The following is a 25,906-nucleotide window of genomic DNA, read 5'->3' on the forward strand; positions in this document are numbered from 1 at the left end:
AAGGGCCTATCTATTTACTTTTATGCAATTTTATTTTTATTTTGAGTCTCCATCTTCTCTTATAAAGCACCAACTAGGAAGCACTATGATCATACCTGAGCATTGGATGTAGCTAATATTCGAGTGTGTTTGGTGAGTGGATCAATGATTGAGCATTATGGGCTAGGGATAGCTTTCTTTAGCATTGATATTTTGAAAGACATGGTTGCTTGTTGATATGCTTGAGTATTGAAGTATTCATGTCAAAACTAGACTATTGCTTCGAACCATCTAAAAGTCCAAAGTTTCGTGCTACAAAAGAAAAGAAAATGTGATGAACATGTTAGGCAGCATTCCATGTCAAAAATTCTGTTTTTAGCATTTACCTACTAGAGGACGAGTAGGAATTAAGCTTGGGGATGTTGATATGTCTCCATCGTATCTATAATTTTTGCTTGTTCCATGATGTTATATTATCAATCTTGGATATTTTACAATCATTTTATAGCAACTTTATATCTTTTTTGGGACTAACCTATTGACATAGTGCCTAGTGCCAGTTGATGTTTTTTGCTTTGCAGAATATTCCCACCAAACGGAGTCCAAATGCAGTGAAACTTTTTGGAGATTTTTTTTTGGACCATAAGGCAACTTGGGAGCCAAGGAAGCACTTGGGGGAGGACCGTGGGGCCCACAAGACACTACGGCGTGCCCTAATGGGTTGTCGGGTCCACGGGGGTCTCCTGCACCCCCTCTTAGCTCTGTAAATACCCAAATATTCCAGAAAACCTAGGGGAGTTGACGAAACACAATTACAGCTGCCACAATTTCCAGAACCATGAGATCCAATCTAGAGCCCTATTCCGGCACTCCGCCGGAGGGGAACACGATCACGGAGGGGTTCATCGTCTCATTGGTGCTTCTTCGATGATGCGTGAGTAGTTCACCATAGAGCTACGGGTCTGTAGGCAGTAGCTAGATGGCTTATTTTCTCTTTTTGATTCTCAATACAATGGTCTCTTGGAGATCTATTTGATGTAATGACTTTTTGTGGTGTGTTTGTTGCGATCCGATGAAGTTTGAGTTTATGATCAGATCTATATCCATGAATATTATTTGAGTCTTCTCTGATCTCTTATATGCATGATTATTTATAGCCTCATATTTATTCACCGAATCTTTGGTTTAGTTAGGCCAACTAGATTGATTTTTCTTGCAATGGGAAGAGGTGCTTTGTGATGGGTTCGATCTTGAAGTGTCCTCACCCAATGACAAAAGGGGTAGCGAGGCACACATGTATCATTGCTATTAAGGATAAAAAGATGGTGTTTATTCCTACATGAATAGATCTTGTCTACAACATGTCATCGTTCGTATTGCAATTCTCCGTTTCTCCATGAACTTAATACACTAGATGCATGCTGGATAGCGGTTGATGTGTGGAGTAATAGTAGTAGATGCAGGCAGGAGTGGGTGTGACACCCGGATAATCAAGCTACAGTAATCCCCTGCTAATGATGCTAGGTCATCACATTACTGTTGCTGATCCTCACTTTATTCAAATCACAATTCAAATTCAAATTAAAGTCCAAAATTCAAATTTCTCAAACATGCAAACTAAAATGTTCAAAGTGTGGCAAATAATCCATTGATAATATTGGTGAAGAAATCATCTTTTTATAAATTGTTTAAGTGCACTAAAATAAATAAAATAGTAGCTTAACCGATTAATTAAATGCCTTTTAAATAATAAAATTATTCAAAGTATTTTATCATTGCACCAAACATTTTGTGGCACTAATATATTGGAACTGTTTCCGTATTTTATAAAACTAAAAATAAAATGAAAATGAAAATGAAAACAGAAAGCTAAAAAAAGGGAAAATAAAAGGTAAAGGAGAGAGCCCCCTATTCCCTGGCCTACTAGAGCCGGCCCAGCCCAACCCCCATACCCGCGGTCGACCCCTCCCCTCACTGTGCCTACGACCCCGTCGCTACAGGGGCAAGACCCCGCCGGATCACTTCGTCGGCGACGCCCTAAGGGGATAAGGCCGCCCCCTCGGACTCCTCCCCATGCTACACCCACTCGCCCATTTTCCCCTCTTCTCCTCCTTCTCCACCTCTCCCTCTCCATCCTTGAGAGGAGGCCGACGCGGTCGTCGCTGTGCCCGCTTCGACCCAGCACCTAGCAGCCACTCCTCGCGCTCTCCGCCATGCCCACCAGCTCCGCCCCGCTCCCCTATGTCGCATGCGCCATCGGGCTCAAGCCGGGCGCCTCTCCTTCGAGCAGGGCGAGGTCGCCTTCAAACTCGAGTCACCGCAGCTTTCGTCGTCGTTCCGGCCACCTTGAGCCTCCACTGAGCGCACTAAGCTCACCTGTAGGCTCCCGGTGAGCCACTGCTTCTCTCCGCTGTCTTCTCCTCGCTCCAACATGCATGTAGTCGACATCACGTATGTGCCCAAGCCCATCATCGCGGGAGCTTGTCGTCGTCGAGCTTCCGGCGACCAAATGGTTCCGCGCCAGTGCCTGTTTAGCTCGCTCACGCACGTAGGACCTCGCTAGCCTTTGCCTCGCCCGTTTGCGCGTTACTGGTGTTGAACGCCGCACTGCTTGTGCTACTGCTCGTTGCGATGGCTGTTGGCCCCTGCTGCCTCCATGAACTGCTGCTGCTGCCCCTCCGCTCGCCCCCTCCTGCTTGACTGTCACTTCACTCTGCGAGGTGTGCCGTTGCAGCGCCCGCCTCCATAATCTTCTGCTGCCGCCACAGCTGCCCGAGAACCGCACTACCCCTGCTCGCCGGCCGTGCCCTCACCCCGCCCGTTGGCTCCTTTCCCTGGCCGCCCAGCTGCACCCCGCCGAGTCCCAGGCCGCGCCTCGGCCCGCTGCTGCGCATCATTGTCGGCGTCGCGCCTCCCTCACCCAGCGCCTCCCCCTGCTCACCACGCACCGGCCACTGCCTCCGTCAGCCCGCGCCGCCATGCTGCACCGCCGGGGGCCGCGCCCGTCCACCCCCGCGAGCCCCTGCCCGTCACCGGCCGCAGCGGTCACCGCCTGGCGCCCCGCCCACACAGGCCGAGCCGACGCCCCGGCGCCCGTTAGACCTGCCCCACTAAAGCCCAGGCTGCTGACATATGGGGCCCGCGTCCCCTTTTTCTAGAACAAAAAATGTTTTATAAAAATAAAAAATTTAACTGGTCAACTGGGACCCCCTGGACCCACATGTCATCCTCAATGTACACTATTGTATACACAGAGCTGGGTGCACCTAGCATTTCAGCATTTATTTTAGACTTAATAATAATTTCAGAATATTGCTAGAACTTTCGAAATTCATAGAAAATAATCCGTAACTCTGACGAAAAAGTTTTCTACATGAAAGTTTCTTAGAAAGATGAGACGAATCTGAAAACGTAGTCCGTTCATATGTCACACGACCCTAGCATAGAGAACATGAAACCGTCCCCTTGGATTTATCTGTTCAAAATGCCTAACAGTGGGGAAACATTCCTGGATGTTTCCCCCTTTGCCGGTATCGTGTAGCACTGCGTTAGTGTTGGGAAACGTTTCATGGAAAACAAAAAAAAATCTACGCACACGCAATGATCTATCCATGGAGATGCATAGCAACGAGGGGGCGAGTATGTCTACATACCCTCGTAGACCATAAGCGGAAGCGTTTAACAACGCGTTTGATGTAGTGGAACTTTCTTTGTGATCCAACCGATCGAGTACCGAATGTACGGCACCTCCGCGTTCAGCACACGTTCAGCTCGGTGATGTCCTCCGCCTTCTTGATCTAGCAAGGCAACAAGGTAGTGGATGAGTTCCGGCAGCACGATGGTGTGGTGACGATGATGGTGAAGTGATCTTCCCAGGCCTTCGCCTAAGCACTACGAAAATATGACCGAGGGATGAACTAGAGGGAGAGGGGCACCACACACGGCTAGGGAATTATGGTATGTGTTGCCCCTCTCCTTCCTCTTATATATATATATAGGTGGAGGGGGAGGGGGAGGCAGCCCCTAGGGTACCTCAAGTGGCCGGTGGCTTCCCTAGGGCACTTTCCCTAGCCGAATCCCCCCTTTCCATATTTGTGTATGGGGGGAGGAAAGGGGGGTTGGCTGCCTTTGGGGCGCCTCCCCTTTCCTTCCCTTCCTCTTTGGTACGTGGGCAAGGGGTGGAAGGGGAGCACTAGCCCCTTGTGGGCTGGTGTGCTTCTCCCCCTTTGGCCCATAAGACCCATACACTTGCCGGGGGGTGTCCAGAACCCCTTCCGGTGCCCCGATGGCTACCCGGTGCGCTCTGAAACTCTTCCGGTGTCTGAATACCATCGTCCTATATATCAATCTTTAACTCTCGGCCGTTTCAAGACTCCTCGTCATGTCTGTGATCTAATCCAGGACTCCGAACAACATTTGGTCACCAAATCATATAATTCATATAGCACTATATCGTCAACGAACATTAAGCGTGCAGACCATACGGGTTCGAGAAGTATGTAGACATGACTAGGACACCTCTCCGGTGAACAACCAATAGCGGAACCTGGATGCCCATATTGGCTCCTACATATTCTACGAAGATCTTTATTGATCTAACCATTATGACAACATACGTAATTCCCTTTGTCCGTCGGTATGTTGTCGGCAAGTCTCTTTACTCATTCTGTAATACATCATCTTATAACTAACTCATTAGTCATTTGCTTGCAAGGCTTCTTATGATGTGTACTGCCGAGAGGGCCCAGAGATACCTCTCCAAAACTCGGAGGGACAAATCCTAATCTTGATCTATGACAACTCAACAAACACCTTCGGAGATACCTGTAGAGCATCTTTACGATCACCCAGTTACGTTGTGACTTTCGATAGCACACAAGTTATTCCTCCGGTATCCGGGAGTTGCATAATCTCATAGTCAAAGGAATATGTATTTGACATGAAGAAAACAATAGGAATAAACTGAATGATCATTATGCTAAGCTAACGGATGGGTCTTGTCCATCACATCATTCTTCTAATGATGTGATCCCATTATCAAATGACAACACATGTCCATGGTTAGGAAACCTTAACCATCTTTGATCAACGAGCTAGTCTAGTAGAGGCTCACTAGGGACACAGTATTTGTTTATGTATTCACACATGTATTTAAGTTTCCCATCAATACAATTCTAGCATGAATAATAAACATTTTTCGGGAATAAGGAAATATAAAATAACAACTTTATTATTGCCTCTAGGGCATATTTCCTTCAGTCTCCCACTTGCACTAGAGTCAATAATCTAGTTCACATCACCATGTGATTTAACACCCATAGTTCACATCGCCATCTGACCAACACCCAAAGAGTTTACTAGAGTCAATAATCTAGTTCACATCGCCATGTGATTAACACCCAAAGAGTACTAAGGTGTGATCATGTTTTGCTTGTGAGATAAGTTTAGTCAAGGGGTCTGTCACATTCAGATCTGTATGTATTTTGCAAACTTCTATGTCTACAATGCTCTGCATGGTGCTACTCTAGCTAATTGCTCCCACTTTTAATACGTATCCACATTGAGACTCAGAGTCATCTGAATCGGTGTCAAAGCTTGCATCGACATAACCCTTTACGACGAACTTTTTATCACCTCCATAACCGAGAAACATTTCCTTAGTCTTCTTAGGCAACTAAGGATAATTTTTCCCGTTGTCTAGTGATCCATGTGTCACGCCCAATATGCGATCCTATCCGAGCGGAACTTGAAGGTCCCATCCAAGGATAGAGCCGCATATTGAGAGTGACAAGTTGGTATCAAAGCATCAGTCTCGGGGCATCACAACACTCCCCACTTACAAGAGATCTCGTCCCGAGATCTTGGGAACAAGACAGAAGATAAATATGATAAGGTAAAACAAGAGTGCAAGAGAGAAGACGAACAAAATCATGAGCACTTAGGTAGAAAATAGGAGCGATGATTATGACGAGAATCAAAAGCTCAAGGAACAAGATAGACTCTGAAACCACTCCTATTAGAACAAGATAGAAAACGTATAAGAATGAAAGAATTGGGATAGCATCCTGGTATAAGAGAAAAAGGAGAGGTAGACAAGATAAGAGATTTGGAAACAGGACACCACACTCCGGTAAATAAATAATCAAGGAAATAAAATGGTCTTGTAGAAACGAGATAATGGGTCGAAGAGAGCAACATCACCATGCCTCCTGAATGAAAGAATAGAAAGTAAATCGTTGGAAGGAAAAGAAAGGGGATAACAAAAGACAACATCCACCATAATTGAATTAAGGAGCATCCTTGTAAGGAAGGATTGAACGGAGTTGTTGGAAATTCAACAACGAAAAGAATAAGCTTGTTGTGGACTTATGGAAAACATCTCAAAATTATGAGGTGATAACCGGCCACAAACGGAAAAGATTGTTTACTTGAGACGAAAGAAATATGTGAAACAACACGTCTGAAAGACAAGGAAGAATTAGTTGCACTTCGGTATGCAAGAGGAGGGATACTTGAACTCCAAGAAGAAACTTGATGAATTAAATCCATGACGAGGATGAGTTAAATTCTTTATGAGCCAACATGAAGAACTCCGGTAACCCAAGGATGAAAGATAGGATTGAATGATGAAAAGAATAAGATTAAAGCCTTGTAGTGATTTAGATGGAGGTTTCGACGGGACGACCGAGGAAACTTTGAACTCTAGAAAAGAAAAGATGAAAACACTTCGAACCGAGAATAAATTGATGAGAAACAATGGATTTCCATACTACTTATTCACGTCATAAAAGATCAAGAGAGATATAGTGCGAATGTGGGAAAGTCTTCACAAACCACTAGTAGGATTTTGAAAGAACGAATTAATTGATACGATAGCAAAGGAGGAGGAATCTTGAACGAACCACCGTAAGAATTTGAAAATGAATGATGAAAGAGAATTCCTCGTCGGAAGAATTAGAACAAGCACAAATATACTTGAGGGAATTTAGGGAGAAAAGAACAAAGATATCACAAGCTGACTAAAGAATTCTTGAACAATACACCAGTACGAATATGGAGACGAACAAAGTGGCATCATTTTTTAGAATAATTGGAGAACGAAGCTGAAAACTTGGAACGAACAAATATTCCGAAATGAAGGCCTTTGGATAATCGAAATGGAAAAACTCCTGAAATACTCCGGATGGGTAAGACAAGAATCACACGATTGGAAACAATTTGTGAGGATAACATCGAGCTAGCACCGAGAATCTTCAAGAGAACGGAGCAAGATTTAAGATAAACTCTTCTTTGGTCTTCAAAGCTGAGAATGACGATGAGAAATACCATGAAGAATTAAAGAGATACTCCGGAACAATGAATACTAGAAATGTTGAAACGAAGTTGAAAAGAATTTGAAAGCAATCTCGGAGACGGTAATTGACTAATGAAAAAATCATTCTTACGTCAAACATGAAAAGAACTGGGTGTAACTTCAAAAAATTAGAAGAGCCAGGTAAGGTCCTGGGGATAACCTGTGGGTTGGTCCCACTGAAAAGAAAACACCATTGAAAACAATTGAAGAAGATAGATGATGCACCGGGACAATTCAAAGACTTCAATGAGGTGGCAACCTCGAATTAATTTGAGCGTAAACGTGAATCTTCTGAGATGTCTTCAGCACTCCGTAATGATTAAATGGCAAGAGGCGAACGAGCAAGGGGAAATATTTGAGCAATGTGAAAGAATATGATCAACACCGAATACTTGAATTGAAACCACCAGAAAGGAAAACGAGACGAACAATGATGAACTTGACGAGAATTCACCGGTTGAGACAATTGTAGAAAAACAAAGAGGCTCCGGGAAGAAAAGGGTGGGAGGACAGAAAAACCAAGTAAACTTGGTAAGAAAAGAATGGACACCATTTGAGAAGAACTAAGGATTGAACTTGCAGAAGACAAAGAGGGTCGAATCAACTTGATGAGAAATGCACCGGATGAAAAGAGATGGCATCGCAACGAACAAAAACTAACTGCGTGATCCTAAAAAATTGGAGGGGAGAGGAGTAAGTCAAAACACCTATGTCAAGATTACTGACCAGAGCGATGAAGGGGGCCGAGGAGTAAAAAGAATTCCTACTCTCCGATACAACTAGACTTCGAAAATGTTTTCTTCTAGACTCGACAACGGCCAACTACGGCCAATCAAGGGGGCTCCTATGGTCGGTCAAGGCTCTGATACCAACTTGTCATGCCCAATATGTGATCCTATCCGAGCGGAACTCGATGGTCCCATCCAAGGATAGAGCCGCATATTGAGAGTGACAAGCTGGTATCAGAGCATCGGTCTCGGGGCGTCACACCATGATACGTCTTCGTCGTATCTATAATTTTTTATTGTTCCATACCAATATTCTGCAACTTTTACATAATTTTGGCAACAATTTATATGATTTTCTTGGACTAACATATTGATCTAGTGCCCAGTGCCAGTTCCTATTTGTTCCATGTTTTTTGTTTCACGGAAAATCCATATCAAATAGTCCAAACTGGATAAAAACTTATGGAGATTTTTTTGGAATCAATTCAAGACGATTCCCGAGGGGGCCACAGGGCAGGGGGCGTGCCCTGGTCCCTTGTGGTTACCCCGTAAGGCAGTTGGTGCCCTTCTTTCGCCGCAAGAAAGCTAATATTCGGATAAAATCTCGGAGGGGCACCTCCCCCTCCGCCGCCATGGAGGCCATGGACTAGAGAGGAAACCCTTCTCCCATCTAGGGGGAAGGCCAAGGAAGAAGAAGGGGAGAGGGGATCTCTCCCCTCTCTCCTAGTGGCACCGGAACACCGCCGGGGCCATCATCGTGACGATGATCTACACCAACAACTTCGCCACCGTCATCACCAACTCTCCCCCCTCTATGAAGTGGTGTAACACCTCTTCTTGCCTATGTAATCTCTATTTAAACATGGTGCTCAATGCTATATGTTATTTCCCAATGATGTATGGCTATCCTATGATGTTTGAGTAGATCTGTTTTGTCCTATGGGTTAATTAATGATCGTGATTGGTTTGAGTTGCATGTTTTATTATTGGTGTTGTCCTACGGTGCTCCCCGCACTGCACAAGCGTGAGGGATCCCCATTGTAGGGTTTGCAGTATGTTCATGATTTGCTTATGGTGGGTTGCTAGAGTGACAGAAGCTTAAACCCAAGTAAGTAGGTTGTTTGCATATGGGAGTAAAGAGGACTTGATACTTTAATGCTATGGTTGGGTTTATCTTAATGATATTTAGTAGTTATGGATGTTAGCTAGACTTACAATCATCAGTGCATATAATCCAAGGAGAGAAAGTATGTTAGCTTATGCCTCTCCCTAATATAAAATTGCAATAATGATTACCGGTCTAGTTATCGATTGCCTAGGGACAAATAACTTTCTTGTGACAAAAAGCTCTCTACTAAAACTAACTTAGTTGTTTCCTTATATAAATAGCCCCTAGTTTTTATTTATGTGCCATTTATTATCTTGCAAACCTATCCTACAACACCTTCAAAGTACTTCTAGTTTCATACTTGTTCTAGGTAAAGCTGACGTAAAGCGTGCCTAGAGTTGTATCGGTGGTCGATAGAACTTGAGGCAATATTTGTTCTACCTTTAGCTCCTCGTTGGGTTCGACACTCTTACTTATCGAAAGAGGCTACAACTGATCCCCTATACTTGTGGGTTATCAAGATCTTTTTCTGGCGCCGTTGCCAGGGAGCAATAGCGTGGGGTGAATATTCTCGTGTGTGCTTGTTTGCTTTATCTTTAAGTAGATTTTATTTACTGTTGTAAGTTGTTCTATATCTTCAGTTATGGATATGGAACACGAAATACCAAAAAAATAGGTTTACTTGCTACTCATGGAGATGGGGAACCTCCTAAAACCCTTGATGCTCATTATGTGAAAGATATTATGCACTACTTTAATAATCCTGAGAAAACCCAATTCAACTATGTAACGGGAGACACGTTGGATCAACGTGAATACTTTAGGGATTATCGCTTGACTCAAAAAGGGAAACTATTATGGGATCAAATTCATATTTTGCATTGGTATGCTTGGAATTTATGCTTGAGATATGATTATACTTGTTGCTCTAGGATGAAGGCTCCACACCTTCCCTTCTTATGCTAATGGTATATATGATTACTATGATGTGAAACGAATACAAGAATTTGTTGCTTTTAAGGGTGCTTATGAAATTGAATCTTTGTTTGAAAAGTATGATGCTTTTGATGATGATGTTTATAGGCCTGAAAAATTTTCTATACTTAAATATTGCGATGAGAATTATGAATATAATGCCGATATTGATGCTTTTATTGAGAAAGCCTTCACTGAACAAGAAGAGACTAATATTTTGCAGGAAACTATGGAAGAAGAAATTGATGACACTATGAGCTCATTAGAAGAAAAATATGTCGAGGAGAGTGAAGAACAAAAAGAGGGAGAGCGGATTAGCTACCCATGCCCACCTTCTAATGAGAGTAACTCTTCAACTCATACATTTCTTAATTTCCCTTCGTGCTTACAAAAGGATGAATGCTAAGATGATTACGATGATCAATTTGATTTGTTTGAAATATCCCTTTTTGATGAAATTGATGCTTGTTATGCTTGTGGCCATGATGCCAATATGAATTATGCTTATGGAGATGAACTTGTTATAGTTACGTATGTTAATAATGAAATTATTGCTATTGCACCCATGCATGATAGTTTTTATTATCTTTTTGAATTCTCCACATTACACTATATCGGAGAAGTTTGTGCTTATTAAGGATTATATTGATGGGTTGCATTCTATTGCACATGATGATTTTGATGGATATAATATGCATGTGCTTGCTGCTCCTACTTGCAACTATTATGAGAGAGGAACTACATCTCCGCCTCTCTATGTTTCCTATATGATAAAATTGCAAGAAACTGATTATGCTATGTATTGACCTTCACTTGATGTGCATGAATTGTTCTTTTATGACATGCTGATGCATAGGAAGAGAGTTAGAATTTGTCATTACTTGGTATATGTTACTTTGTGCTCACTACTATCACAAACCATTGTTAATTAAAAATGGCTTTGATATACCTTGGGACCCGTGTGGATCCATTACTTGAGCACTATATGCCTAGCTTAATGGCTTTAAAGAAAGCGCTGCCAGGGAGACAATCCGGAAGTTTTAGAGAGTCATTTCTTTCGGTTGTGTGTGTTTAAAAAGTTTAAAAACAAAAAATAAAGAGGAGAACCTAAAACTTTTCAAAAATAAAAGTGAAAGTGAGAAAGAAGAACACCGTTGAAGCGGGGGACGTCCTTGAACTTTCTCATGCCCATGGAAACTTTGTGAATCTCGATTGTAGAAACTTTTAAACAAAAATAATTATCCCCTTGTACAAATCCATTGTATTATAAAAATAATGTGCCAAGATTTTCCTTTAGGATGATTAGATTGCTTGTTTGGTTTGTGCAGTGCAAAGACAGAAACTTTGTCTGTAGTGCATGAATTTTCATTTTTTACAGGAACATCGAATGTTACTGAAACTTTTTGCACAGTACTTATATACAAATTTTTTATTTGTCCTATTTTTTCAGAATTTTTGGTTTTACAGAAGTATGGTAGATCTTCATATTGCTACAGATTGTCCCGTTTAAGACGGATTCTATTTTTGATGCATTGTTTTGCTAGTTTTGATGAAACTATCGATTTTATCGGTGGTATAAGCCAGGGCCGTATGCCCGCATGTGCAACATGAGCGACTGAACAGGGCCCCCAGCATTGGAGGGGCCCCAAATTGTTTGTTAATCAAGGTTTTAACTAAAGCACTAATACCACACTAAATAATCGTTGGAAATATTTTACGCCAAGCCACACTTGGTATCCATCTCCAATATCATCACGTCTTTGAGTTTGTACCTGGCGTAATTCTCTATGAAAAATTGCAGTGGTTGACAAAAAATTTGATTGTTTTTCCTTCGCACATATGGCCAAATTTTGATATGCATAGGGCCTCCAATTTCCCTGGTACGGCCCTGGTATAAGCCATGGATAAGTTATAATACAGTAGCTACAATGCAAAAATAAAATATGAATTGGTTTGCAACAGTACTTGAAGTGGTGATTTTCTTTATTATACTAACGGATCTCACGAGGGTTTTGTTAAGTTATGTGTGACTGAAGTTTTCAAGTTTTGGGTGAGATCACGATGGATGAAGGAATAAGGAGTAGCAAGAGCCTAAGCTTGGGGATGCCCGAGGCACCCCAAGGTAATATTCAAGGACTCCCAAGCAACTAAGCTTGGGGATGCCCGAGGCACCCCAAGGTAATATTTAAGGACTCCCAAGCAACTAAGCTTGGGGATGCCCCGGAAGGCATCCCCTCTTTCTTGTAACGATTATCGATAATTTTACTTGGCGCTATATTTTTATTCGTCACATGATATGTGTAAATCTTGGAGGGTCATGTGCATTTTATTTTTCCTTTTTCGTTTATTCACCATGTTGTTATGAGATAGGCCTTGCTTGATTTATAGAATGCTCTTTGCACTTCACTTATATATTTTAAGTATGGCTTTATAGAATGCTTCATGTGCTTCGCTTATATCATTTGAAGTTTGGATTGCCTGTTTCTCTACACATAGAAAACCGCTATTTGTAGAATGCTCTTTTGCTTCATTTATATTTTTTAGAGCGTGGGCATATCTTTTGTAGAAAGAATTTTACTCTCTTGCTTCACTTATATCTATTTTGAGAGTCATCAGGAATTGGTCATTCACATGGTTAGTCATAAAATCCTACATAAAACTTGTAGATCACTGAATATGATATGTTTGATTCCTTGCAATAGTTTTGTGAGATAAAGATGGTGATATTAGAGTCATGCTTGTGAGTAATTGTGGATTGGTAGGAATACGTGTGTCAAAGTTTGTGATTCCCGAAGCATGCACTTATGGTGAACCATTATGTGATGAAGTTGGATCATGATTTATTTTTTATTCTCTTCCTTATGAGTGACGGTCGGGGATGAGCGATGGTCTTTTCCTATCAATCTATCCCCCTAGGAGCATGCACGTAGTACTTTGTTTCAACAGCTAAGACTTCCGCAATAAGTATGTGAGTTCTTTATGACTAATGTTGAGTCCATGGATTATACACACTCTCACCCTTCCATCATTGCTAGCCTCTTCGGTACTGTGCATTGCCCTTTCTCACCTCGAGAGTTGGTGCAAACTTCGCCGGTGCATCCCAACCCCGTGATATGATACACTCTATCACACATAAGCCTCCTTATTTCTTCCTCAAAGTACCTACCTATCATGGCATTTCAATAGCCATTCCGAGATATATTGCCATGCAACTTCCATCATCATCATATACATGACTTGAGCATTCATTGTCATATTGTTTTGCATGATCGTAAGATATCTAGCATGATATTTCCATGGCTTGTCCGTTTTTTATATCTTTGCTACGCTAGATCATTGCACATCCAGGTACACCGCCAGAGGCATTCATATAGAGTCATATTTTGTTCTGGTATTGAGTTGTAATATTGAGTTGTATGTAAATAAAAGTGTGATGATCATCATTATTAGAGCATTGTCCTAGTGAGGAAAGGATGACGGAGACTGTGATTCCCCCACAAGTCGGGATGAGACTCTGGACTAAAACATAAAAGAAAGAGCCAAAAAAAGAAGAGAAAAAATGAGAGAAAAGAGAGAAGGGGCAATGCTACTATCCTTTTACCACACTTGTGCTTCATAGTAGCACCATGATCTTCATGATAGAGAGTCTCCTATTTTGTCACTTTCATATACTAGTGGGAATTTTCATTATAGAACTTGGCTTGTATATTCCGATGATGGGCTTCCTCAAGTGACCGAGGTCTTCGTGAGCAAGCAAGTTGGATGCACACCCAATTAGTTTTAAGTTTGAGCTTTCATACACTTATAGCTCTTAGTGCATCCGTTGCGTGGCAATCCCTACTCCTCACATTGACATCAATTGATGGGCATCTCCAAAGCCCGTTGATTAGCCGCGTCGATGTGAGACTTTCTTCCTTTTTGTCTTCTCCACACAACTCCCACCATCATATTCTATTCCACCTATAGTGCTATATCCATGGCTCACGCTCATGTATTGCGTGAAAGTTGAAAAGGCTTGAGAACATTAAAAGTATGAAACAATTGTTTGGCATGTCATCGGGATTGCGCATGATGAAATACTTTGTGTGATGAAGATGGAGCATAGCCAGACTATATGATTTTGTAGGGATAACTTCCTTTGGCCATGTTATTTTGAGAAAGATATGATTGCTTTATTAGTATGCTTGAAGTATTATTGTCTTTATGTCACATAATAGACTATTGCTTTGAATCACTCGTGTCTTAGTATTCATGACATGATTAGATTATATGATCAAGATTATGCTAGGTAGCATTCCAAATAAAAAATTATCCTTTTTATCATTTACCTACTCGAGGAAGCCAGAATTAAGCTTGGGGATGCTGATACGTCTCCGTCATATCTATAATTTTTGATTATTCCATGCCAATATTCTACAACTTTTATGGCAACAATTTCTATGATTTTTCTTGGACTAACATAGTGATCTAGTGCCCAGTGCCAGTTCTTGTTTGTTGCATGTTTTTTGTTTCGCAAAAAATCCACATCAAACAGAGACCAAATGGGATAAAAACTTACGGAGATTTTTTTCGAATATATATGAATTTTGGGAAGTGGAATCAACGTGAGACGATGCCCGAGGGGGCACAAGGCAGGGGCACACCCTGGGCCCTTGTGGTCACCTCATAAGGCGGTTGGTGCCCTTCTTTCGCTGCAAGAAAGTTAATATCTGGATAAAAATCGTGTTAAAATTTCAGCCCAATCAGAGTTACGGATCTCCAGGTATTTAAGAAACGGTGAAATGCGAGAAACAGAGAGCGCAGAAATAGAGAGAGGGGTCCAATCTCGGAGGGGCTCCCGGCCCTCCGCCGCCATGGAGGCCATGGACCAGAGGGGAAACCCTTCTCCCATCTAGGGGGAGGCCAAGGAAGAAGAAGAAGAAGAAGAAGAAGAAGAAGAAGAAGAAGAAGAAGAAGAAGGGGGGGGACTCTCTCCCCCTCTCTCCCGATGGCGCCGGAACGCCATTGGGGCCATCATCATGGCGGCGATCTACCAACAACTTCGCCACCGTCATCACCAACTCTCTCTCCCTCTATGCAGCAGTATAACACCTCTTCTCCCCACTGTAATCTCTACTTAAACATGGTGCTCAATGCTATATATTATTTCCCAATGATGTATGGCTATGTTATGATGTTTGAGTAGATCTATTTTGTCCTATGGGTTAATTGATGATCGTGATTGGTTTGAGTTGCATGTTTTATTATTGGTGCTGTCCTATGGTTCTCTTCGCATCGCGCAAGCATGAGGGATCCCAGCTATAGGGTTTGCAATATGTTCATGATTTGCTTATGGTGGGTTGCTAGAGTGACAGAAGCTTAAACCCGAGTAAGTAGGTTGTTTTGCGTATGGGAGTAAAGAAGACTTGATACTTTAATGTTATGGTTGGGTTTTACCTTAATGATCTTTAGTAGTTATGGATGTTTGCTAGAGTTCCAATCATAAGTGCGTATGATCCAAGGAGAGAAAGTATGTTAGCTTATGCCTTTCCCTCATATAAAATTGCAATAATGACTACCGGTCTAGTTATCGATTACCTAGGGACAAATAACTTTCTTGTGACAAAAAGCTCTCTACTAAAACTAACTTAGTTGTTTCTTTATCTAAACAGCCCCTGGTTTTTATTTACGTGCTCTTTATTATCTTGCAAACCTATCCTACAACACCTTCAAAGTACTTCTAGTTTCATACTTGTTCTAGGTAAAGCGAACGTAAAGCGTGCGTAGAGTTGTATTGGTGGTCGATAGAACTTGAGGGAATATTTGTTCTACCTTTAGCTCCTCATTGGGTTCGACACTCTTACTTATCGAAAGAGGCTACAACTGATCCCCTATACTTGTGGGTTATCAATCCACTCCTGGATCACTATTGTACCCCCTTGCCAAACTCATGGCAAAGCACACAACCGGTCTGGTAGAAAGCATGGCATACTTTATAGAACATGTGGCTTAGGCATAGGGAATGACTTTCATTCTCTCTCTATCTTCTGTTGTGGTCGGGTTTTGAGTCTTACTCAATTTCACACCTTACAATACAGACAAGAACCCCTTCTTTGGCTGATCCATTTTGAACACATTCAAAATCTTGTCAAGGTATGTGCTTTGTGAAAGTCCTATTAAGCATATCGATCTATCTCTATAGATCTTGATGCCCAATATGTAAGTAGCTTCACCGAGGTCTTTCATTGAAAAATTCTTATTCAAGTATCCTTTCATGCTATCCAGAAATTCTATATCATTTCTAATCAACAATATGTCATCCACATATAATATCAGAAATGCTACAAAGCTCCCACTCACTTTATTGTAAATACAGGCTTCACCGTCAGTCTATATAAAACCATATGCTTTGATCACCTCATCAAGTGTATATTCCAACTCCGAGATGGTTGCACCAGTCCATAGATGGATCACTGGAGCTTGCACACTTTATCAGCACCTTTAGGATCGACAAAATCTTCTGGTTGCATCATATACAACTCTTCTTTAAGAAATCCATTAAGGAATATTGTCGGTGTCAAAACCGGCGGATCTCAGGTAGGGGGTCCGAACTGTGCGTCTAGGCTGGATGGTAACAGGAGGCAAGGGACACGAAGTTTTACCCAGGTTCGAGCCCTCTTGATGGAGGTAAAACCCTACGTCCTGCTTGATTAATATTGAAGATATGGGTGTTACAAGAGTAGATCCACCACGAGATCAGAGAGGCTAAACCCTAGAAGCTAGCCTACGGTATGATTGTATGTTGTGATTGTTGTCCTACGGACTAAAACCCTTCGGTTTATATAGACACCGGAGAGGGTTAGGGTTACACAAGGTCGGTTACAAAGGAGGAGATATCCATATACATATTGCCTAGCTTGCCTTCCACGCCAAGTAGAGTCCCATCCGGACACGAGACGAAGTCTTAAATCTTGTATCTTCATAGTCTAAGAGTCCGGCTAATAGAGAAAGTCCGGCTGTCCGGAGACCCCCTAATCCAGGACTCCCTCAGTAGCCCCTGAACCAGGCTTCAATGACGACAAGTCCGGCGTGCAGTTGTCTTTGGCATTGCAAGGCGGGTTCCTTCTCTGAATACATTACAAAAGAAGTTGAATACGAGGATAGTGTCCAACCCTGCAAAATAAATTCCACATTCCACCGCAGAGAGAATAACGTTTTCGCAGATCTAATCCGTTAGCTTGTTTTGGCAACACAACGTTATGTCATGGCCCGGTGACTGTTCGAACCGTTTCCCTTAACGAGCCCCGCACATAGCGCGAGGCGGTTTCTTGACACGTCTTGCCAAAGCGGAGATCGTGTTCCCCTGATTATGAGATTCTCATTAATGCGGTTAGTGGGTAACCCAACCGTGTCTAGGACTCCTAGATTATAGCTAAGTCCAAAACGGCTACGGAGAGGACGCTTGATATTCACCCTCTTTATAAGGGGACAAGGTTTTCGCTTTTTCCCTCTCGTGCTCAACCAAACCCTTCCCCCGCCTCGAGTTCCAACACCCAAAGCCCAAGTTAGGTGCTCCGGATCTTCAATCATGTCCGGATCCGGCCTTCAAGGCCGATGGATGCCCTCCTCCGTGACGGAAGAGGGCATTAAGAAGTTGAGGGAGGCCAGATACCTGACTGCCGAGGTTTCGCATCGACTGCCTGCTCAAGGGTAGGTCGTCCCTACTCCCGAACCCAACGAGAACATTGTGTTCGTCTCCCACTTCCTCCGAGGTCTAGGCCTCACTCTGGATCCCTTCGTCAGGGGCTTGATGTTCTATTACGGGCTAGATTTCCACGACCTAGCTCCGGACTCCTTTCTCCGTGTGACCCCTCATTTCGGCCTGTGGCTCAAGACCTTTGAAGTACAACCTAAGGTGATCGAGGGGCAGCATGCAGCATGCGGAGGTGCATCAATAGGCAAGATGGCAGGAGCTCCATGGCCGAAAGGTTCCTTTCCAGAGGTATCCGAATTATGGCAACGGGAGTGGTTCTACGTCATGGCTCCCAGAAGTGCCAAGTGGGCGGCTGCCCCCGCTTTCCGCCCGGGCCCCCCACCACAACTGATGGCATGGATTAGCAGGGGCCTAAGCTGGGGTCTAGCCAAGGACGTGCCTATACTACAAAGACGCATCAGAGATCTCTTCGAGGGAGATTTTAATTTGGTTGCGGTAATACAAGTTATGCTGGTTCGTCAAGTCCAGTCTTGCAAACGCCGGCCCATGCACTTGTGGGAGTTCAACCCAGAGGGACCACGTGCCATTCAAAGTTTCCTCGGCCTGACGCACGAGGAGATGTACAAGTCATTCTTCAGACCTCAAGTGGAGTGTCCAGATATCACCGAGGACGTGGGCCTGAGCAGTAATCGCGCCGCCGAACAAGTAACAAATCCTCTAGCCGAACACACTATCTTTTATTCGAGGTTATTTTTGAGAGTTTGCCTTTTGACTAGGACTGGCTAACGAAGGCGAAGATGATTCAGTGTTTGGCCCCCCTCCCTGAGGGTTTGGAAAATCCGGTATTGGAGAAGATGCTCGAGGTCGCACCTTGCCTGGAACCCTTGAAGGAAGATACCGAGGGGGATAATACAGGCGAACACGGGCCCCCATCGCTACCCGCTCCGACCGAGGGAATGAGCGTTCCCACGAAGGAGGACGACCGGGGGAGGAAAGGACTGCTTCCGAGGATGCGGAAGCCGAAGCCGCCAAACAGGAGAAGAAGTCTCCCACAGAGGGTCCTGCCTCGGGGGGTGCTTTTGCCGCACAAAGTCCACGAGTAGATCTGCCCTCCAACGAGTCATAAATGATCCAAAATATTTTAATAGTAAGAGTATGCTATCTTTTTCCTCTGAGAAAACAACCACCACATATATCTTGCAGTTCGGGCCTCAGCCCCTCTCAAATGTGTTCGCCTTCGGGGGATCTTCTTCCGGAGAAGATGGAGAGCGAAACACCTCTCCCGGACTCCTCCGCTCCATAAGTGGGCGACCCTGAAGTGTCGTTGCGGAGAGCCTCTCCGGATCCGGTGAGGCCAGAAGATAGTCCCGTAGACCCAGAAGTCCCCAGTGTCCGGCTCCCGAAGAGAGCATACGAAAGAGTCCGACACCGTCTAGTGTGCGGTCGGACATTCTAAGGGAGTTGGTGGGGCGAGCGTCCATCTCAGAAGAGCACCGTACGCTGATGGGTACAGTGATGGAGAGAATCTCGTCCGCTGAAAGCGGATTACATGAAGCCTTTATGAGTCTATTGACAGGCTTTGAGGTATGTGAGATAATATGTGATAGTACTGCACATGTTATAGTAGCCCCTGAGACTCTGGTTGTCGTCGAGAACGGCGGCGAACAGAGGATCAAATTCCCAGGTAATAACCAATCTGCTTTTATGTGTAGGTGGTGGGAGCTCCGGTGGCTAGCCGGACTAGGGAGTTTGCCCCATTAAAATGGCAACTGGATGCAGCAGACGCTATCGAGCTTGTTAACAAGAGGCTTGACGAGGCACAGGGTAAGTGTTATTATCCGGTGAACGCCACATAGTAAGAGCAGCATAATGCCAGTATCTTTAATATGTTGTGACTGCAGATGGGGCTGCCACCGTGGAAGCCTTGCGGGCGGAACTTGCCCGAGCCAAGGAACAAGCAAGGAGTAGTAATGCGACTGCTTTGAAGGCGGCCGAAGAGTTGAAAGCCGAGAAGGCCGCACATTGCGAGAGCCAAGAGAAGATGGCCAAGATGGCCGTAGAATTGAAAGACACTGTCGATAATTGCCGGGTCCTTGAGAAAGAGAACCAATTGAAGGCAACGGACCTTGAGAAGGCCACGGCGGCAGACAAAGACACCCGTTCTGCTATGAGAGCGAAGAAGGAGGAGCTGCGGGAAGCCGGGGATATTGCAGCTAGAAAACCCTTCATGTTACGGAGGAAGTTCGGAGATCCACGGTATGCCCCTCTGGATCGGCTATGGAGCTCGGCAGGTGCGTATATGGATTTGGCGACGAGCGCTGCCGATGCGGCCAAGTACTTCCAAGGTCAGACAGATCGTGAAGTGGACAAGCTGTTCTGGACGCAATTCCACGTTCCAGAGCATCCGCTTTCATTGACTGACCAGCTAGCCAAATGGGCCGAACTGAATAGGTTGTCTGGACTCGCCATGAGGTCTGTTGTGGATCAATTATGGCCGGAAGGGCCTAAGCCGAACAGCTATTTCAGCTTAGTGCAGCAGCTCCTTGATGCGGTGCCACACATTAATGCAATGAAGAGGTCGGCGTGCATAGAAGGCTCGCGGATGGCCCTTGCCCGTGTTAAAGCATACTGGGCGGAGATGGACGCTACCACTATTGCGGTGCAGGGTTCGGCCATAGGCCGTGTGGCTGTCGAACACTACTTCAAGGAAGTTCTCGAGGGTGCTCGCTTGATAGAGGCCCAGTGCTTGAAAAATATTATGTTTGAGTGATATGTATTCTCATTGTAAACATAATGCTTTTATGAAGTTTTTATAAGGCTGTGTTTATACTTTTGCCTGAAAGTAGTATGATGCCACCTGTGCGGCCGTTTATGTATACATGTGTATAACCTGAAAGATTGCAGCCGTCGGCTTCAACCCCCACGCATATAATGCGTAGGTGCTCACAAAAAATGCATGTTCACACTTAACCCAATGTCTTGGTCCTGATAAGGAGGTGATAGCGCAGCGAGCGAGGCAACCAGACTATAATGCTTGAACACTTTCACTTAGCCATAGGAGTTTGACAGTGGGGCTACTAGATAGCCCCTAGTGGCTCCGCACTCTCCTGATCGTGGGGTGCGTATATGCCTGGCCGGAAAACGGCCCTTCGTTAAGGCGGAGGAATTCTAACATTCCGATAGGTCATCGAGTGATTGACCAGTCTCACGCTATATCATGACAGTCAGTTTTCGGCTTTCTCTACTGAGGCGCTCGTCCGGATGAACTAGTGCACAATCGCAGTAGTTCTCCTAGTGCTACCTTAGTCGATAAAGCGGAACATAAGGCACCAAAACACAGGAGCCGGGAAAACCCAACATTTGACCAAAGACAATGAATCGGAGCTGATGCATATAAGGCCGAACTCACGACGCCGAACACTCCCTAAGGTATTCGGTCTTTATGGTATAAACCGGGCCGAAATAGTGCCGCTTGTAAGAAGCCCCTTGTGTCCAGGTACGTGCGTTATTCTGACGTGGCCACATGCCAAGACGTCAGCATCCTTCTCAATTGTGCTGAGAATTCGGTGGATATTTATCAACAAGAGACAATAAAAAAAGGTTTACGCGGGGTCTTAATCTAAAAAGAATCCTTGGAGCGGGTCCCTGCTGCACGTCTACGCCTGTGTCTCCGTTGTGCCGTATCCTGGACGGGTGTAGCACGATGATTATGTTGAGCCCCTTGTATTGTAATAGGGGACCTGCTAATTAGTTGGTGAGGCCGTTTTTAGTGTGCGGCTGTTAAGTTAGCTGCACGCTCTTCGGCGCACAGAAATCGCTTAATATTTCCGTTCACTGTAATGATGTCACGTGGACCGGGCATCTTGAGTGTGAGGGAAGCGTAGTGTGGTATTGCATTAAAGCGAGCGAAAGCTTCGCGTCTGAGTAGTGCTTGATAGCCACTTTGGAACAGAGCGATGTGGAAGGTTAGATGTTCGCTACGGAAGTTATCAGGGGAGCCGAATATAACGTTTAGTAGCAGGGAGCCCGTGCAACGAGCCCCTAGGCCTGGCGTTACTCCTTTAAAGGTAATATTGCTATGGCGAATTTTTGTTGGGTCTATCCCCATTTCGCGGATTGTATCCTGGTATATCAGGTTTAGACTACTGCCACCGTCCATCAGGACTCGTGCGAGGCGGTATCCGTCAATTATTGGGTCTAATACCAGGGCAGCCCATCCTGCACGCCGGATACTTGCTGAGTAATCACGATGGTCGAAAGTGATCGGTTGAGACAACCAGTGGCAGGACTCCGTGGTGATAGGCCTTCGGGCGTATTTTTCTAGGAGTGTTGTTTTGTTTCTTCCATTGGTCACGTGCAACACGTTTACAGTTTTGACCTCTGGTGGAAATTTCTTTTGTTCCCCAGCGTCTCCCTTGAGAGGCTCATCCTCATCTTTGCTTGGTGTATCCTCCCCCTTGTGTACGGCGTTGAGCTTGCCGGAGTGCTTGAAGACCCAACATTCTCTGTGGGTATGATTGGCTGGTTTGCCAGGGGTGCTATGGACCTGACATATTTGGTCCAGAATTTTATTCAGGCTGGACAGTTCGTCTCTGACGCCTTTAGAGGGCGGCTTTTGACCTGGTCGAGAGCTTTTGAATCCGGCATTTACTGCCGTGTTCTTCGTGCTATCTCCTTTGTTCCGGCGTTTGTTATTGCTGTTGCATCGTGATTTCCCGTTTCCATCTCTAATTTCGGATGTACTGGGGTCGCTGGTGCTACATCTGGCTAGCCAGCTGTCCTCACCTGCGCAAAAGCGGGTCATGAGGCTTGTTAATGCTGCCATCGTTCTCGGCTTTTCTTGGCCGAGGTGTCGGGCAAGCCATTCATCACAGACGCTGCGCTTAAAAGCTGCCAAGGCTTCGGTGTCCGGACAATCGATGATTTGGTTCTTTTTAGTAAGAAACCTGTTCCAAAGCTTTCGGGCTGACTCTCCGGGCTGTTGAGTTATATGACTCAAATCATCTGCGTCCGGAGGTCGGACATAAGTCCCTTGAAAGTTTGCCCGAAAAGCATCTTCGAGCTCTGCCCAGCTTCCAATGGAGTTTTCGGGGAGGCCTTTGAGCCAGTGACGGGCTGGCCCCTTGAGTTTGAGTGGTAAGTATTTGATGGCGTGGAGATCATCTCCTCGAGCCATATGGATGTGGAGGATATAGTCCTCGATCCAGACCCCAGGGTCTGTTGTTCCGTCGTATGCCTCTATGATTATAGGTTTGAATCCCTCTGGAAATTCATGATCCAGCACCTCATCGGTGAAACATAGGGGGTGTACGGCACCCCTGTATCTGAGTGTTGATTATAGGTTTGAATCCCTCTGGAAATTCATGATCCAGCACCTCATAGGTGAAACATAGGGGGTGTGCGGCACCCCTGTATTTGCGTGTACCGCATTGTTCGGATGTTATATCGTATGCTGGGGCGTGCTTGCGTGGTCCATAGACAGATCTGGTTGCGCTGTCCTTTTGGTGCAAGCCCCCGCGTGAATCGCGTATTGTCTTGTGAGTGGCATTATTTGCCGCTCTATGTTGGCCGTCAGGTCGTCTATCCAGCTAGGAGGCTGTTTTGATTTTTGGTTGTGAGGGGTCTGAGGCCTCCTCATCGAATTCAGGTAGCAACTTCCGCTTCGTGTAGCTCTTGGTGGGGCGATTGTCGCTGTACTTCGCTACTGTGTTGAGTATTTTACTCCATCTGATTTGGAGTGTGTCCTACGCAGCCTTGAGCCTTTGCTTCTGCTTTTTTAGGCTCCTCGCGGTGGCAACAAGCCTTTGACGGGCATTCTGCTGCTCCGGGTGCCTGTCCGGCATTGTGTCGTCCAGAATATTATCTTTGACAGAATTGCATTGTTCGGTTTGATTCTCCGTATTTCCATGGTCCGGCAGTGATTCGCCCTGCTCCAACGCTGGGTCTGTGTGGTCGTTATTTCTGGCGAGGCGGGATTTGGGGCGGCGCTTGTGCCGCCGCTTTAACTGCTTCTCGAGGGAACAAGCCTTCGGTGCGTCCTTCCGTTCCTCGTTGTCGTTTTCTTTTGGTGTGTCCACCATGTATACGTCATATGATGAAGTGGACGTCCGGCGCCCTGTGGGCGGTGGTTCATCTTCGCCTCCCGCATCGTTGTCCATACTGTCGATGCCTGCGAAGTCGAAGTCGAGCATGTCAGTTAAATCCTCGACAGTGGCTACAAAGTGGGTGGTGGGTGGTGGGTGGGCGTCAAATTTCTTCGTCGTCCGCATCCCAGTCCTGTTGGCCATAATCCGGCCAGGGCTCTCCTGACAAAGAGAGAGACCTTAGTGAATTCAGAATGTCGCCGAAAGGCGAGTGCTGAAAGATATCTGCGGCGGTGAATTCCATGGTTGGCGCCCAGTCGGATTCGATTGGCAGGGGCGCGGATGGTTCAAGTCCGGAGGAGAGTCCGGCACCTTGGAGTCATGGGCTGCGCAGAGGATGATGCTGGTGTTTGGCTCGATCGCCATTGAGACTGCAGCCCCTGAGGTGGTGTCTAGCCACCCATCCTGATTAGCGCAGCTGGCTCTGAGCTAAGGCTCAGAGCTGATGCGGGCGCGGCCTCTGGGGTACCGTCCGATGGCAGAGCTAGGTCATACCCATCGCGACAGTGCGGCACGCCCGGCTGTGGCTTGAATCCGTCGAAGATCAAGTCCCCACGGATGTTGGCCGTGTAATTCAAACTTCCAAATCTGACCTGATGGCCAGGGGTATAGCTTTCAATCTGCTCCAGATGGCCAAGCGAATTAGCCCGCAGTGCAAAGCCGCCGAATACGAAGATCTGTCCGGGGAGAAAAGTCTCACCCTGGACCGCATCGCTATCGATGATAGTAGGAGCCATCAAGCCTAACAGCGACGACACAGAGGAACTCTCAATGAAAGCACCAATGTCGGTGTCAAAACCGGCGGATCTCGGGTAGGGGGTCCCGAACTGTGCGTCTAGGCTGGATGGTAACAGGAGGCAAGGGACACGAAGTTTTACCCAGGTTTGGGCCCTCTTGATGGAGGTAAAACCCTACGTCCTGCTTGATTAGTATTGAAGATATGGGTGTTACAAGAGTAGATCCACCACGAGATCAGAGAGGCTAAACCCTAGAAGCTAGCCTACGGTATGAATGTATGTTGTGATTGTTGTCCTACGGACTAAAACCCTCCGGTTTATATAGACACAGGAGAGGGTTAGGGTTACACAAGGCCGGTTACAAAGGAGGAGATATCCATATACGTATTGCCTAGCTTGCCTTCCACGCCAAGTAGAGTCCCATCCGGACACGAGACGAAGTCTTCAATCTTGTATCTTCATAGTCTAAGAGTCCGGCTAATAGAGATAGTCCGGCTGTCCGGAGACCCCCTAATCCAGGACTCCCTCAAATACAGTTTTGATGTCCATTTGCCAGATTTCATAAAAATGCGGCAATTGCTAACATGATTCGGACAGACTTAAGCATCGCTACGGGTGAGAAAGTCCCATCATAGTCAACCCCTTGTACTTTGTCGGAAACCTTTTACGACAAGTCGAGCTTTATAGATAGTGATATTACCAAGCATTCGTCTTCCTCTTGAATATCCATTTATTTTCAATGGCCTGCCGATCGTCAGGCAAATCCACCAAAGTCCACAATTTGTTCTCATATATGGATCCTGTTGGGGAATGTTGCAAAAAACAAAAAAAATTCTCTACGTTTCACCAAGATCTATCGGAGTCATCTAGCAACGAGAGGGGAGTGCATCTACATACCCTTGTAGATCGCGCGCGGAAGCATCCAAGAGAACGGGGATGAGGGAGTCGTACTCGACGTGATCCAAATCACCGGAGATCCTAGCACCGAACGGATGGCACCTCCGCGTTCAACACACGTACGGTCAGCGTGACGTCTCCTCCTTCTTGATCCAGCAAGGGGGAAGGAGAGGTTGATGAAGATCCAGTAGCACGACGGCTTGGTGGTGGATGCAGCAGTCACCGCAGCAGGGCTTCGTCGTTCTTCTGCGAGAGGGAGAGGTGTAGCAGGGGAGAGGGAGGCGCCAAGACT

The sequence above is a fragment of the Triticum aestivum genome, chromosome 4A (assembly GCF_018294505.1).
Source record: "Triticum aestivum cultivar Chinese Spring chromosome 4A, IWGSC CS RefSeq v2.1, whole genome shotgun sequence".
Taxonomy (NCBI): domain Eukaryota; kingdom Viridiplantae; phylum Streptophyta; class Magnoliopsida; order Poales; family Poaceae; genus Triticum; species Triticum aestivum.